This window comes from Silene latifolia, chromosome 4 (assembly GCF_048544455.1).
Source record: "Silene latifolia isolate original U9 population chromosome 4, ASM4854445v1, whole genome shotgun sequence".
NCBI classification, from domain to species: domain Eukaryota; kingdom Viridiplantae; phylum Streptophyta; class Magnoliopsida; order Caryophyllales; family Caryophyllaceae; genus Silene; species Silene latifolia.
In genome coordinates this window covers 23,829,131-23,844,074 of record NC_133529.1, presented here as the reverse complement: position 1 = coordinate 23,844,074, position 14,944 = coordinate 23,829,131, and the positions used below count along the sequence as shown (strand labels likewise).

At 41.8% G+C, this 14,944-nt stretch overlaps 2 non-coding genes across 2 annotated transcripts; both read left to right on the top strand.

Moving 5' to 3' along the window:
* The first annotated feature begins 2,767 nt into the window (after window positions 1-2,767).
* Window positions 2,768-2,876, top strand: LOC141653947 (small nucleolar RNA R71). Its single transcript, XR_012547535.1, has one exon. It is a non-coding gene; the product is annotated as a small nucleolar RNA R71 (small nucleolar RNA).
* A 10,493-nt stretch (window positions 2,877-13,369) lies between these two features.
* LOC141653946 (small nucleolar RNA R71) lies at window positions 13,370-13,478 on the top strand. Its single transcript, XR_012547534.1, has one exon. It is a non-coding gene; the product is annotated as a small nucleolar RNA R71 (small nucleolar RNA).
* Window positions 13,479-14,944: the final 1,466 nt, after the last annotated feature.

Genomic DNA, 14,944 nt, shown 5'->3' with positions numbered 1-14,944 from the left:
ATCAACATGTATACCTTTATCGAAATCGATGCCCTAGCACAACTCCCTCATTGACCATAAACCGACACTTTTCCCGATTTAAAACAAGATTAACATCTATACAACGCTGCATGACTTTATCAAGGTTAGCTAAACAACGATCAAAGTCACTACCATAAACTGAGAAATCATCCATGAATACTTCCATAATATTCTCTATATAATCAGAAAAAATCCCCATCATGCACCTCTGAAAGGTAGCAGGGGCGTTACACAATCCGAAAGGCATTCTACGATATGCAAAAACACCCTATGGACAGGTAAAAGTGGTCTTACTTTGATCGTCCGTATGAATAGGGATCTGAAAGAACCCTGAATATCCGTCTAGAAAACAGAAAAATTTGTTAGAAGCAAGTCTCTCAATCATTTGGTCAACAAAAGGGAGGGGGAAGTGGTCTTTCTTGGTGGCGGCATTCAACTGTCTATAATCAATGCACATCCGCCACCCTGTCACTACTCGAGTTGGTATTAATTCATTTTTCTCATTTTTAACCACGGTAGTCCCTCCTTTCTTCGGGACTACCTGAACTGGGCTAACCCACTTGGATTTGCCAACTGTATAAATAATACCTGCATCGAGTAGTTTCATCACCTCAGCCATAACAACTTCCTGCATCTTCGGGTTCAACTTGCGTTGACCCTGTCTGTAAGGCTTGTGGCCTTCCTCCAGCTCTATCATGTGCATACAAACATCAGGGCTGATGCCCTTAATGTCATCCAAAGAGTAACCCAAAGCCTTTCTGTTTTTCTTAAGCACACACATCAAAGCAGACAGCTGGTCATCATTAAGCTTAGAGCTAACAATAGCTGGGTACTGCTCCGTATCATCTAGAAAAACATACTTAAGATTAGGAGGAAGTGGCTTACGCTCCGGCATTTTTACCTCTACAGCATAGACAGAATTAGCTTCAATGGTGTAGCAAGTGTTTACCAAGTTCTCGTTGGCCAAGCTCAAGAGCATCTCATCTTCTTCCTCATTGAGCTCGTAGCTCTCCATTGAGGCTACCAAAGCATCTGGCTCCTCAGCATTCTTCACTGTATTACCTGCACACTCATCTAAACGGGTTAGATCAACTAAGGGATCCTTGGCTAAGGATTCCCTCCAATTACAAGTAACGGCCCTGTCAACAATATCAATGGAATAACACGTATCATCGTCAGCAATCGCCTTGTGAGCAAGACTGAACTCAATGGTGTCATCCCCTACCTCTAAGGTGATGGTTCCGCGTTTGACATCTATTACAGCCCCAGCTGTATGTAAAAACGGTCTGCCTAAAATAATAGGTATTTGACTGTCCTCTGCAATGTCCAAAACAACGAAATCGACAGGAATAAAAAACTTACCCACTCGAACGGGTACATCCTCTAGAACTCCTATAGGTCTCTGAGTCGATCTATTTGCCATTTGAACGGTAATATCGGTCACCTTAAGTCTACCAATATTTAACCTTTCGCAAACATAATACGGCATGACACTGACGCTGGCCCCTAAATCACAAAGGGCCTTTCCAATCTCGAGGTTACCTATAGTGCAAGGAATTGAAAAACTACCCGGGTCCTTTAATTTGGGTGGTATATTAATTTGCGAAAGAGCGTTGCATTCTTCCACAAAAGCAACATTACCATCATCGCGAAAATTTCTCTTACGATTTAAAATATCTTTCATAAATTTAGCGTAAGAGGGTACCTGGGTAATTAAATCAGTGAACGGAACTGTTACCTCGAGATTTTGGACCATCTCCAAAAACTTACCGAACTTGCGCTCCAGCTTATTATTCTTCAAACGCTCCGGATACGGGACTGCAACACTGGCCGTAGGATCAGTAACCTTCGGCTTCCGTAAGTTTAAAACCTCCGCCAGATCATCAATAAGTGAAGAATCATGTAAACTAGTTGACGGAATTGCGTCTTGCACTGAAGACCCAGTCGATCGACTGGTATTAGTGGTCGATCGACCATCTTGGTTGGGCGTGAACAGTTTCTGTTCAGAATTAATCTCGTCAAGTGATTCAGTCGATCGACTGACAATGGTGGTCGATCGACCACTGCGTCTTTAGGTGTGAATATTTTCGATCGTAAACTATTTTATCGACGCTTGATCGATCGATCGACAATGTTGGTCGATCGACCAGAAGTACTGGCAATTGAGTTCGTTTTTGCATCAGAATGTAAACGAGCTTCTTCATCATTTCCCGAGTCTTCCTTTGGCTTGTCGGGACTTTCATAAGAGAGGCCACTCCTGAGATTAATGGCATTAATCGTTTCAATCGGCCCTTCACATTTGCTTGAAGAATTAGCGGCTTGCTTAGCCTCTATATTCTCCAATTGCTTCACAAAATTCCTTGAACACTCAATCCCGGCTGCTTCCATATTCGCCACTTGAACCAAAAGGAGTTGGACCATTTCTCTCAACTTCTCGATCTCATCTGAGTTTTGAACAGGTATTTCAACTTTCTCCTTGGAAGCTTAAGAAATATCGAGCTTCTCGAGACGGGCAGTAATGGAAGTTATAAGTGTCACAACGGCACTCATTTCATCACTTTGCTTTCGGGACTTTCCACGTGAACTTCCAAACTCAGCTCTATGGACTGCCATCTCCTCAATAGTGTTCCAACCTTTACTTTGACCGGTATTGTTTTGGAACATACCATTAGCAGCTGCATCCAGCATGACCTTGTAATCATCATATAGAGCATTATAAAATAGGTTGCAAAGATACCATTGCTGGAAGCCATGGTGAGGGACAGCTCGGACCAAACTTTTGAAACGTCCCCATGCTTCGCAAAAATCCTCATCCGCTCCTTGCTGGAAACTTGTGATTTTACTTCTCAAGGCGTCAGTCTTTGAAAGTGGGAAGTACTTCTTGTAGAAGGCTAATGCTAGAGATGTCCAGTCCGTGACTCCAGCTGCTACCCTATCAAGGTAGCGGTACCAATCTCGCGCCGAATCCTTCAAGGAGTATAAGAACATCAACCCCTTTACTTCATCCTGAGTCACCCCAGCTGGTATAGGTATGGAACATCAGTAGTCTGTGAAAATTTCCATATGCTTCAAGGGGTCCTCATCTGGTAGACCAGCAAACTGATTTCGTTCCACTAAATCGATATAAGAAGAACGAAACTCGAAGTTACCCGTAGTAGGGGTAGGTAACTGGTGCCCCTTTGGAATATGGTGTTCCTTTGGCTGCAGATTATCATATATTGTAGCCATAATTGCCAAAATGAGAGTACTCAAGTCTTCCTCTTAAAAACCTGTCTTCTAACTATGCAAAAGCAAAACTAGAAGCAAAGGTAAGCAACGGCCTCAAGGAACCAAAGTTCCTTGAGACGAGAAAAATAAACTAAAATAAAGCAAACAGAATTACACCGTCTCCCCGGCAACGGCGCCAAAATTTGATACCGTCGTTTAGTACCAAAATTAAATTTATAATTCCAAACTAAAACTATAGCTAGTGATAGTAAGGGTCGAACCACAGAGAGACAAGGTTGATTTTGTTTGCTATTTTTCGATCTATAAAAGTAACAATTAAATGGGGGTTTTGAGTTTGGTTGATTAATTGGCTAATTGCTAAAATGAATATTCTCAACAAGATGAAAAGGGGATCGGGAACTTCGGTTTACCAGGCAAAAGTCGTCGATGGGTAGCGAGGTCTTATAATACGATCTCAGGGAATATAAGCTAACCTTTCGATCGATGCTCAATTAACCTTACGGTCTATTTATTCCCTAGAATTTCTCAAAGCCTTCGCTCAAGGGAAATTCCTAATCTAATGATAATACAATTTACTAATCTTTCAATCTAGTAAAAAGGTTTATCAAAAGACAACAAGACCAATACAGAAGAATTCATACTACAAAACAATCCTTATTTCTACCATGACTCACCTCGTTCCCAATCAAAGAAATTACCTACGCATAATTAAATCTATACTAACTTTAAAATTAATAGTAAAGAACAAATTTGACATAATTGAATCGAACTAAAACAAAAGGGAAGAACTCAATTGCTGAAATTAAATTGATGAAAACAAGAATCGAAATAACAAGAAATTAAGGAAGAAAAGGAATTGCATAAAAACTTACTAATTGAATTAATGAACAAAGTATCGAATTCGAGGTTTTCCGTCACCCAAAGCCAGATCTAGAAACTGCGTTTTTCCAATAATGAAAGCATAACCTAATTATTGCTGCGTTTCTCTTGATAAAAAGATACTGAAAGTTAATTACAAGTTGGGCTTTTTAAAAGTCTAACACGAAGAAATAAGTATCAGCTCGAAAACTGGTCGATCGACCGGTCAGCGTGGTCGATCGACTAGTTGTAACAGTCCAGTAGCTTCTGCTTGATTTCAGCGGTCGATCGACCGGTGGGAGAGGTCGATCGACTGGTAATTCTGTGCAGTGGCTCTTTTGTTCCTTCAAATCAGCTCTTCACTCCTTTGCACGCATCCCAAGGTGGGTGAATCTGAATCTCTTTCTTATGGGCTTCCTTGAAGTTGCCTCCGGAAGACGAATTAGGCTTGATTTAGCTTACTTCCACTCATTCCTACAATAAATCATAGAAAATGCAAAGTAAACCGTTTCGGGAGAAATAGTAGCCTTAAGCTAACAATTATGCATGGAAATACGTGCCAAAACCGCAGATAAAGTGTATAGAATATGCACGTATCAAATCTCCCCAAACCAAACCTTGCTTGTCCCCAAGCAAGCACTATGACCCGTATAAAAACTAAATGGAAAGGAGTATATCTCAGAGCTAACTACAAGCCAATGCCAAACCGTTTAATGCACATAGTCAACTACTGCAAAGCTTAAATCAAGTGAACAAATTTATGCATATCATGGAATTAAATCGGGCGTTCGACCTTGCAAGACTCATACATTCGGACTCTCCCGGGTCACTCTTCTCTCAGCAAAGCAAATTGTAAGATTATATGTAAAAGAGAGGGAAGAAAAATACAGTCTCTCACCTAGACTGCGACCAACAAAACATGTATGCTTGACTAGCATGAATAATGATTCTAGCTACCGTAAATACGCATAACCACCGTCAAGGACTATCACATGCCGAACAATTGCAAGATTTGGATATGTGAGGCTAAGTGGGAAAGAAGGGGAAAAACAATTATGGAAAGTGAAGGTAAGAGCCAAGCTAGTACCTAACGAACCATTAGAAACCGTATCCCGTTCCTCCAACTCAAAATATAAACCATGCCTTTAAAAGACTAGGCATCACAAAATCCCAAGACAAACGCCTCCAATTCATGAAATAAGCACATGAGGCGCGTTCTCATTCAACCAAATCATTATTATTTTCAAACTCTTCTTTTTTTTTTCTCTTTCTGTTTTTTTTTTTTCTTTTTCTTTCATTTTCATTTTTTTTTTTCATCTTCTGAACTGGTGGTCGATCGACCAGTGATGGCAGTCAATCGACCACCCTGTCACAACCAGAGCTCTCTGCCCAGGTAAGTCTCTTTTTTTTTTCTGAATTTTGCTCTCTTTCTATTTTTAGGCTGAAACATTAACACCCCCTTCACTTCTCATCAATACTCACTCCATCGGTAAAAAATGAACCAAAACCGCTTCTAATCCGACAAAAATTCCTCTACTACTTCCTAGCTTGGCACAATGGTAGGCTAAGTATGGGATGTAGTTGAGGGCAACTGGCAGTTATGGCTTATAGTGGGTTAATGGGGTAAAACGAGAAAAAGGGAGGATGCAATAGTTCTCAAAACATGCAATACCGACCATAACTCAATGCGTATAGGCAATAAGCAATCAAAACTCATACACGTGCAAAACATGAAATGAAGGGAGTACTACTCTCAATCCTAAATTAACCGGTCATGAATGTCACCAGTTATAGGCTCTATATCTCAAAAAGTATAAGTAGTTTGCCAAAAGTAATGAGTCAAGTCTAATTACCCGAAATGAATTCCATAACAAAATTTGAGAAATCACTTATAATTCTTTGCTAAACAGTTGTGAAAAGGGTAAGGAGTGACATATTTGACTAATAGTGCAAAATCATCATTAATAACTCCAATCCGACTCAACTATATGCAAAAGTAAACGTGATATTTTTGACTTTTTTATGACAATTTCTATTTTTTTCTTGTGTTTTTTTTTGTTATTATTTTTTTGAATTGAAAAACATACAAATGCAACTAAAATGCAATAAACATGTGACTGAAATGCAATAATAAAAAGAAACAAATGCAGATGCAAAACAAAAGGCATATGCAAATACCCTCCCCAAACCAAAACGCACAATGCCCTCATTGTGCTCAGCAGCAAATCACCAGCAGTAAAATGGGAGAATAAAAGCATAACAAAATAAAAGGAAGCTAATAAAGAAAGGAAGGTACTCACAAAATACGACCTCCCCAAACCAGCCAAAAACGGGGAGATCACCAGCATCTAATCGCCACCATCGTAATCAGAATCACTGTCCTCTCCGGACCCCGAGTCGCTCTCCTCGTCCGCCTCAGCAGCAGCGGCAGTGGCTCTCCTGGAAGTGGAGGCACCAGCAGTAGTAGTGGGAGGGGGTCTCCTGGCAGGCTGAGGGTAGCCGCCCACAGGAGGGACAAAGTAGGAAGGGTGAGTCCAGTCACCCTGTGGGAGCATCCCTCCCCGGGCTAACTCCTCGTAAACTGGGTAGAGGACTAGAGCCGTGTCTAGCCTGTGCTCATTGAAACTCCTGTACAAATCACCCAATACACGTGACATTGCCCTCTGGTCCATGACCGGAGGGACAACCAAGGGGGTAGGTGGTCGAAAAGTGGCCGGGTAGCCAGTGGGAGCAGGAGTGGAGGAAGAGGGTGCCTGTCCAGTGGAGGCACGAGCTCTCCTCGAAGTGCTAGCAGTAGCAGTGGCCGCCCGCAGATGAAGCCTGTAACTAGGCAAGGGCGGCCGAGCTGCCCCCTCAACAGTGGTAAGGGGCAGGACAGGAGGGTAGCCAGTGACAGGAATGCGGTCACAGATGAAAGAATCTATCTTCCACCGCATCTGTCTATCGACCCAATAGACAGCCCTCGCGTATGGAAGGTCCATGAAACGTAGGTCCGGGTCGATGGGGTCCTCCTGTCGAGGGAAAAGTAAAACAAGGCGGTTGGCGATACGTGTCACCGACCCGCCACAAGCAATGGTGGTCAAAGTGCACTCACTTACAGTCTGAAAGTGAGCGGCAGTCAAGTAGGCGATGTTATAAATACGGGCTACCCGACTGTCAATGTTCAGATAGCCCGCTAAGATTAACAACTCAATATTATTCACATTATTAGACTCTTTACGGCCAAAAACGGTATTACCCATTAGCCGTAGAAAATAACGAAGAGGGGGCAAGTGGACGGAAGTGCCCGTCCTCTTAGACCCGTAAAAATCACTGATACAAGACCACATGACTCGATGAATATCAGAGGTGTCTGAGGTTCTGCCCTCGAAATAAAGACCCAGAAAACCCGCAAAATCAGCCAACGTCAGAGAGTAGTTGACATTGAAAAGTCGAAAGGAAATGCAAGGGTTGGTCTTATTAGCCAAGAAAGCTTTCGAGTCAAAAGCATAAGACGAAAAGAATTCAAGGGTCAAAACATAATACGTGAACTCAGCCATGTCCACTAAACCTGTCATACCCGTCCCATTTAGCAGGGACACAACCGACTCATAACAGCCTAATTTCTCTAAAGTATCTTTATGGAGAAATCGGGTAGCTGTAACCTTCATCTTCGAAACAAAAAGAGAAAACTTAGCACGTTGCGTAGAATTAGCAAAGATAACCTGCGGATAGTCAGGTAGACTATCCGTGGTAGCCTCTATCAACAGTGGCGGTCCTCGTGGTCGCTTGGCAGCGCCTTGGCTAGATTGGCCCTCGTACATGTGCTCCTTTCCTTTCGTCATCTTTGTTACCTTGAAGATTTCCTTGAAGATTAAAGCAAGAAAGGAAGAGATTAAGACGGAATTTGCAGAGAAATCGCGAAAAAGGGAGAGAAATAGGGTTTGCTTATGATTTTCTGATTTTGGGAAAGTGAAAGAATAAAAGAATAAGGGATGAAGACTTCCCTTATTAGCTGCATTCTGAACCCGCGAACTGGTCGATCGACCAGTTGACTTGGTCGATCGACTGGTTTTCCATTTTCACGGCTTCTGGACTTCCCTTGGTGGTCGATCGACTATATGACCCAGTCGATCGACCACTCCCCTATACACAGTAGCCTCTGTTTCTCCCCTGCAGTCGATTGACTGACTCACTTAGTCGATCGACTGCTATCGCTGGCAATTAGACTTTAATTCGTCAAAAATTCATTTTGCCATCATAACTTCCTGTCTTTCTCTCGCAAATATCCAGTAAACCATCTACGCACTTTGCATAAAATAAATTCCTGCAAAAATTATCAAAGGCGCGCAAATTTTCCAAACCAAGAAATTGCAAATTAAAAGAAAATAAAGAAAACAAAAATGCAAAAATGCAAAAAATAAAATGAAATAACAAAATAAATTCCTAAATTACACTTAATTACAACCCGGGTTGCCTCCCGGTTAGCGCTGGTTTAAGAGGTCCCGCACGACCTTTTTACCTCACTCTGCATCATCCGATAATGGGTCGAAGTACAATACCTCGACTTTTCCAACATATGCATCTGATCCATGATAGTGCTTCACATATTGGCCATTAACCTTGAACCTTTCTCCAGCAGAGGTCTTCAATTCAACTGATCCGAACTTTGTGACTGCTATGACCGTATAGGGGCCGGTCCACCTGGATTTCAGCTTACCAGGAAATAGACGGATACGAGCATTAAAAAGAAGTACCTTATCGCCAATATGGAACTCGCGCTTGATGATTCTCTTGTCGTGCCAGCGCTTTGTTTTCTCCTTGTAGATCCTTGCATTGTCATAGGCCAGCAGCCTAAATTCCTCTAGCTCATTCAGCTGTGTCATGCGTTTCTCACGAGAGAGGTTAGGATCCAAATTCAAATCACAAATAGCCCACCAAGACTTACGCTCTAACTCAACAGGTAGATGACATGTCTTACCATAAATCAATCGGTATGGTGACATCCCGATTGGCGTTTTAAACGCGGTTCTATAAGCCCATAAGACATCATCTAACTTAAGACTCCAATCTTTCCGTGATTTAGAAACAACTTTAGCTAAGACTTCTTTCAATTCTCTATTAGAAACCTCAACCTGACCACTAGTTTGGGGATGATACCCCAAACCTCTACGATGTTGGACACCGAATTTAGTCAATAAAGCACTAAGTTGTTTCTCTTTAAAATGCATTCCCCCATCGCTAATGACAACCCGAGGGACACCAAAACGAGGGAAAATAATCTTTTTAAACAGTTTAATCACGGCCTTTGCATCGCAATGGGGGGTACCAATAGCTTCCACCCATTTGGATACATAATCTACAGCTACGAGGATATATTTATTACCTTGACTGCTCAGAAAAGGTCCTTGATAATCAATGCCCCAGACATCGAAAATCTCAACCTCAAGAATGCCTACCTGTGGCATCTCATGTCTCTTGGAAATATTCCCCCGATCTTTGACAAGCATCGCACTCAGCAACAAAATTGCGGCAATCTGCATGCAAAGTTGGCCAATAGAAACTAGATTGGAGTACCTTAGCTACAGTCCTGGACGGACCGTGATGACCACCATAAGCAGAAGAGTGGCAAGCCTATAGGATATCCTTCACCTCCCACTGAGGTACGCATCTCCGGATGAGACCGTCTGCGCATTCCTTGAAAACATAAGGATCATCCCAAAAATATTGTCTAGCATCATAGGCAAACCGCTTCTTCTTTGCCATGAAAGCTCGGGTGGTATCCTACCTGTCACAGCAAAGTTAGCAAAATCAACAAACCAAGGAGGTGGGTAAGACCCTGAAGTAGTAATAGCTAACAGACTCTCATTAGGAAAGGAATCATTAATAGGCAACGAATCCTCCCTTTACGTCACCGCAGACGAGATAGGTGGTCGGCTACCACATTCTCTCTCTCCTTTCTTATCTTTGATCTCCAAATCAAACTCCTGCAAAAGGAGTATCCACCTCAAAAGCCTCGGCCGCATCTTTCTTAATAAAGAGAGTCTTCAACGCCGCATGGTCGATAAACAATAACCTTAGAACCTAACAAATAAGACCGAAATTTGTCTAAGGCAAAAACCACAGCTAGAAACTCTTTCTCAGTGGTGAAATAATTGACTTGAGCCTCATCCAGAGTTCGGCTCGCATAGTATATGGCATTCAAAGCTTTATTCTTTCGCTTGTCCCAGAATCGCACCGATCGCATAATCGGCATCATCACACATGATCTCAAATGGGAGGTCCCAATCGAGCAAATGAATGATTGGCGCAGAAACTAGGGCCTCCTTTAACTTTGTTAAAAGCGACAAGGCACTCATCGAAATTCAAAGACAAAGATCCTTAAGGAGCAATTGTGTAAGTGGTTTAGCAATTTTTGAAAAATCCTTAATGAAACGCCGGTAAAAACCAGCGTGACCAAGGAAACTCCTCACTCCTTTAACATTCACGGGAGGAGGTAATTGCTCAATCACCTGCACCTTTGCCTTATCAACATGTATACCTTTATCAAATCGATGCCCTAGCACAACTCCCTCATTGACCATAAACCGACACTTTTCCCGATTTAAAACAAGATTAACATCTATACAACGCTGCATGACTTTATCAAGGTTAGCTAAACAACGATCAAAGTCACTACCATAAACTGAGAAATCATCCATGAATACTTCCATAATATTCTCTATATAATCAGAAAAAATCCCCATCATGCACCTCTGAAAGGTAGCAGGGGCGTTACACAATCCGAAAGGCATTCTACGATATGCAAAAACACCCTATGGACAGGTAAAAGTGGTCTTACTTTGATCGTCCGTATGAATAGGGATCTGAAAGAACCCTGAATATCCGTCTAGAAAACAGAAAAATTTGTTAGAAGCAAGTCTTTCAGTCATTTGGTCAACAAAAGGGAGGGGGAAGTGGTCTTTCTTGGTGGCGGCATTCAACTGTCTATAATCAATGCACATCCGCCACCCTGTCACTACTCGAGTTGGTATTAATTCATTTTTCTCATTTTTAACCACGGTAGTCCCTCCTTTCTTCGGGACTACCTGAACTGGGCTAACCCACTTGGATTTGCCAACTGTATAAATAATACCTGCATCGAGTAGTTTCATCACCTCAGCCATAACAACTTCCTGCATCTTCGGGTTCAACTTGCGTTGACCCTGTCTGTAAGGCTTGTGGCCTTCCTCCAGCTCTATCATGTGCATACAAACATCAGGGCTGATGCCCTTAATGTCATCCAAAGAGTAACCCAAAGCCTTTCTGTTTTTCTTAAGCACACACATCAAAGCAGACAGCTGGTCATCATTAAGCTTAGAGCTAACAATAGCTGGGTACTGCTCCGTATCATCTAGAAAAACATACTTAAGATTAGGAGGAAGTGGCTTACGCTCCGGCATTTTTACCTCTACAGCATAGACAGAATTAGCTTCAATGGTGTAGCAAGTGTTTACCAAGTTCTCGTTGGCCAAGCTCAAGAGCATCTCATCTTCTTCCTCATTGAGCTCGTAGCTCTCCATTGAGGCTACCAAAGCATCTGGCTCCTCAGCATTCTTCACTGTATTACCTGCACACTCATCTAAACGGGTTAGATCAACTAAGGGATCCTTGGCTAAGGATTCCCTCCAATTACAAGTAACGGCCCTGTCAACAATATCAATGGAATAACACGTATCATCGTCAGCAATCGCCTTGTGAGCAAGACTGAACTCAATGGTGTCATCCCCTACCTCTAAGGTGATGGTTCCGCGTTTGACATCTATTACAGCCCCAGCTGTATGTAAAAACGGTCTGCCTAAAATAATAGGTATTTGACTGTCCTCTGCAATGTCCAAAACAACGAAATCGACAGGAATAAAAAACTTACCCACTCGAACGGGTACATCCTCTAGAACTCCTATAGGTCTCTGAGTCGATCTATTTGCCATTTGAACGGTAATATCGGTCACCTTAAGTCTACCAATATTTAACCTTTCGCAAACAGAATACGGCATGACACGACGCCCCCCTAAATCACAAAGGGCCTTTCCAATCTCGAGGTTACCTATAGTGCAAGGAATTGAAAAACTACCCGGGTCCTTTAATTTGGGTGGTATATTAATTTGCGAAAGAGCGTTGCATTCTTCCACAAAAGCAACATTACCATCATCGCGAAAATTTCTCTTACGATTTAAAATATCTTTCATAAATTTAGCGTAAGAGGGTACCTGGGTAATTAAATCAGTGAACGGAACTGTTACCTCGAGATTTTGGACCATCTCCAAAAACTTACCGAACTTGCGCTCCACTTATTATTCTTCAAACGCTCGGGATACGGATCGCAACACTGGCGTAGGGATCGGTAACCTTCGGCTTCCGTAAGTTTAAAACCTCCGCCAGATCATCAATAAGTGAAGAATCATGTAAACTAGTTGACGGAATTGCGTCTTGCACTGAAGACCCAGTCGATCGACTGGTATTAGTGGTCGATCGACCATCTTGGTTGGGCGTGAACAGTTTCTGTTCAGAATTAATCTCGTCAAGTGATTCAGTCGATCGACTGACAATGGTGGTCGATCGACCACTCGTGCTGGGTGTGAATATTTTCTGATCAGAAACTATTTTATCGGCGCTTCGATCGATCGACAATGTTGGTCGATCGACCCGGAAATCTTGCAATTGAGTTCGTTTTGCATCAGAATGTAAACGAGCTTCTTCATCATTTCCCGAGTCTTCCTTTGGCTTGTCGGGACTTTCATAAGAGAGGCCACTCCTGAGATTAATGGCATTAATCGTTTCAATCGGCCCTTCACATTTGCTTGAAGAATTAGCGGCTTGCTTAGCCTCTATATTCTCCAATTGCTTCACAAAATTCCTTGAACACTCAATCCCGGCTGCTTCCATATTCGCCACTTGAACCAAAAGGAGTTGGACCATTTCTCTCAACTTCTCGATCTCATCTGAGTTTTGAACAGGTATTTCAACTTTCTCCTTGGAAGCTTAAGAAATATCGAGCTTCTCGAGACGGGCAGTAATGGAAGTTATAAGTGTCACAACGGCACTCATTTCATCACTTTGCTTTCGGGACTTTCCACGTGAACTTCCAAACTCAGCTCTATGGACTGCCATCTCCTCAATAGTGTTCCAACCTTTACTTTGACCGGTATTGTTTTGGAACATACCATTAGCAGCTGCATCCAGCATGACCTTGTAATCATCATATAGAGCATTATAAAATAGGTTGCAAAGATACCATTGCTGGAAGCCATGGTGAGGGACAGCTCGGACCAAACTTTTGAAACGTCCCCATGCTTCGCAAAAATCCTCATCCGCTCCTTGCTGGAAACTTGTGATTTTACTTCTCAAGGCGTCGGTCTTTGAAAGTGGGAAGTACTTCTTGTAGAAGGCTAATGCTAGAGATGTCCAAACCCAGTGACTCACCTTTACCCTATCAAGGTAGCGGTACCAATCTCGCGCCGAATCCTTCAAGGAGTATAAGAACATCAACCCCTTTACTTCATCCCGAGTCACCCCGGTTGGTATAGGTATGGAACAATGAGTCCAGAAAATTTCCATATGCTTCAAGGGGTCCTCATCTGTAGACCAAAGAAACCGATTTCGTTCCACTAAATCGATATAAGAAGAACGAAACTCGAAGTTACCCGTAGTAGGGGTAGGTAACTGGTGCCCCTTTGGAATATGGTGTTCCTTTGGCTGCAGATTATCATATATTGTAGCCATAATTGCCAAAATGAGAGTACTCAAGTCTTCCTCTTAAAAACCTGTCTTCTAACTATGCAAAAGCAAAACTAGAAGTAAAGGTAAGCAACGGCCTCAAGGAACCAAAGTTCCTTGAGACGAGAAAAAAAAACTAAAAATAAAGCAAACAGAATTACACCGTCTCCCCGGCAAAGGCGCCAAAATTTGATACCGTCGTTTAGTACCAAAATTAAATTTATAATTCCAAACTAAAACTATAGCTAGTGATAGTAAGGGTCGAACCACGAGAGACAAGGTTGATTTTGTTTGCTATTTTTCGATCTATAAAAGTAACAATTAAATGGGGGTTTTGAGTTTGGTTGATTAATTGGCTAATTGCTAAAATGAATATTCTCAACAAGATGAAAAGGGGATCGGGAACTTCGGTTTACCAGGCAAAAGTCGGTCGATGGGTAGCGAGAGGTCTTATAAGATCTCGGGAATATAAGCTAACCTTTCGATCGATGCTCAATTAACCTTACGGTCTATTTATTCCCTAGAATTTCTCAAAGCCTTCGCTCAAGGGAAATTCCTAATCTAATGATAATACAATTTACTAATCTTTCAATCTAGTAAAAAGGTTTATCAAAAGACAACAAGACCAATACGAAAGAATTCATACTACAAAACAATCCTTATTTCTACCATGACTCACCTCGTTCCCAATCAAAGAAATTACCTACGCATAATTAAATCTATACTAACTTTAAAATTAATAGTAAAGAACAAATTTGACATAATTGAATCGAACTAAAACAAAAGGGAAGAACTCAATTGCTGAAATTAAATTGATGAAAACAAGAATCGAAATAACAAGAAATTAAGGAAGAAAAGGAATTGCATAAAAACTTACTAATTGAATTAATGAACAAAGTATCGAATTCGAGGTTTTCCGTCACCCAAAGCCAGATCTAGAAACTGCGTTTTCAATAATGAAAGCATAACCTAATTATTCTTTGCGTTCTCACGATAAAAAGATACTGAAAGTTAATTACAAGTTGGGCTTTTAAAAGTCTAACACGAAGAAATAAGTATCGGCTCGAAAAAAATCGGTCAATCGGCCGGTCGGCGTGGTCGA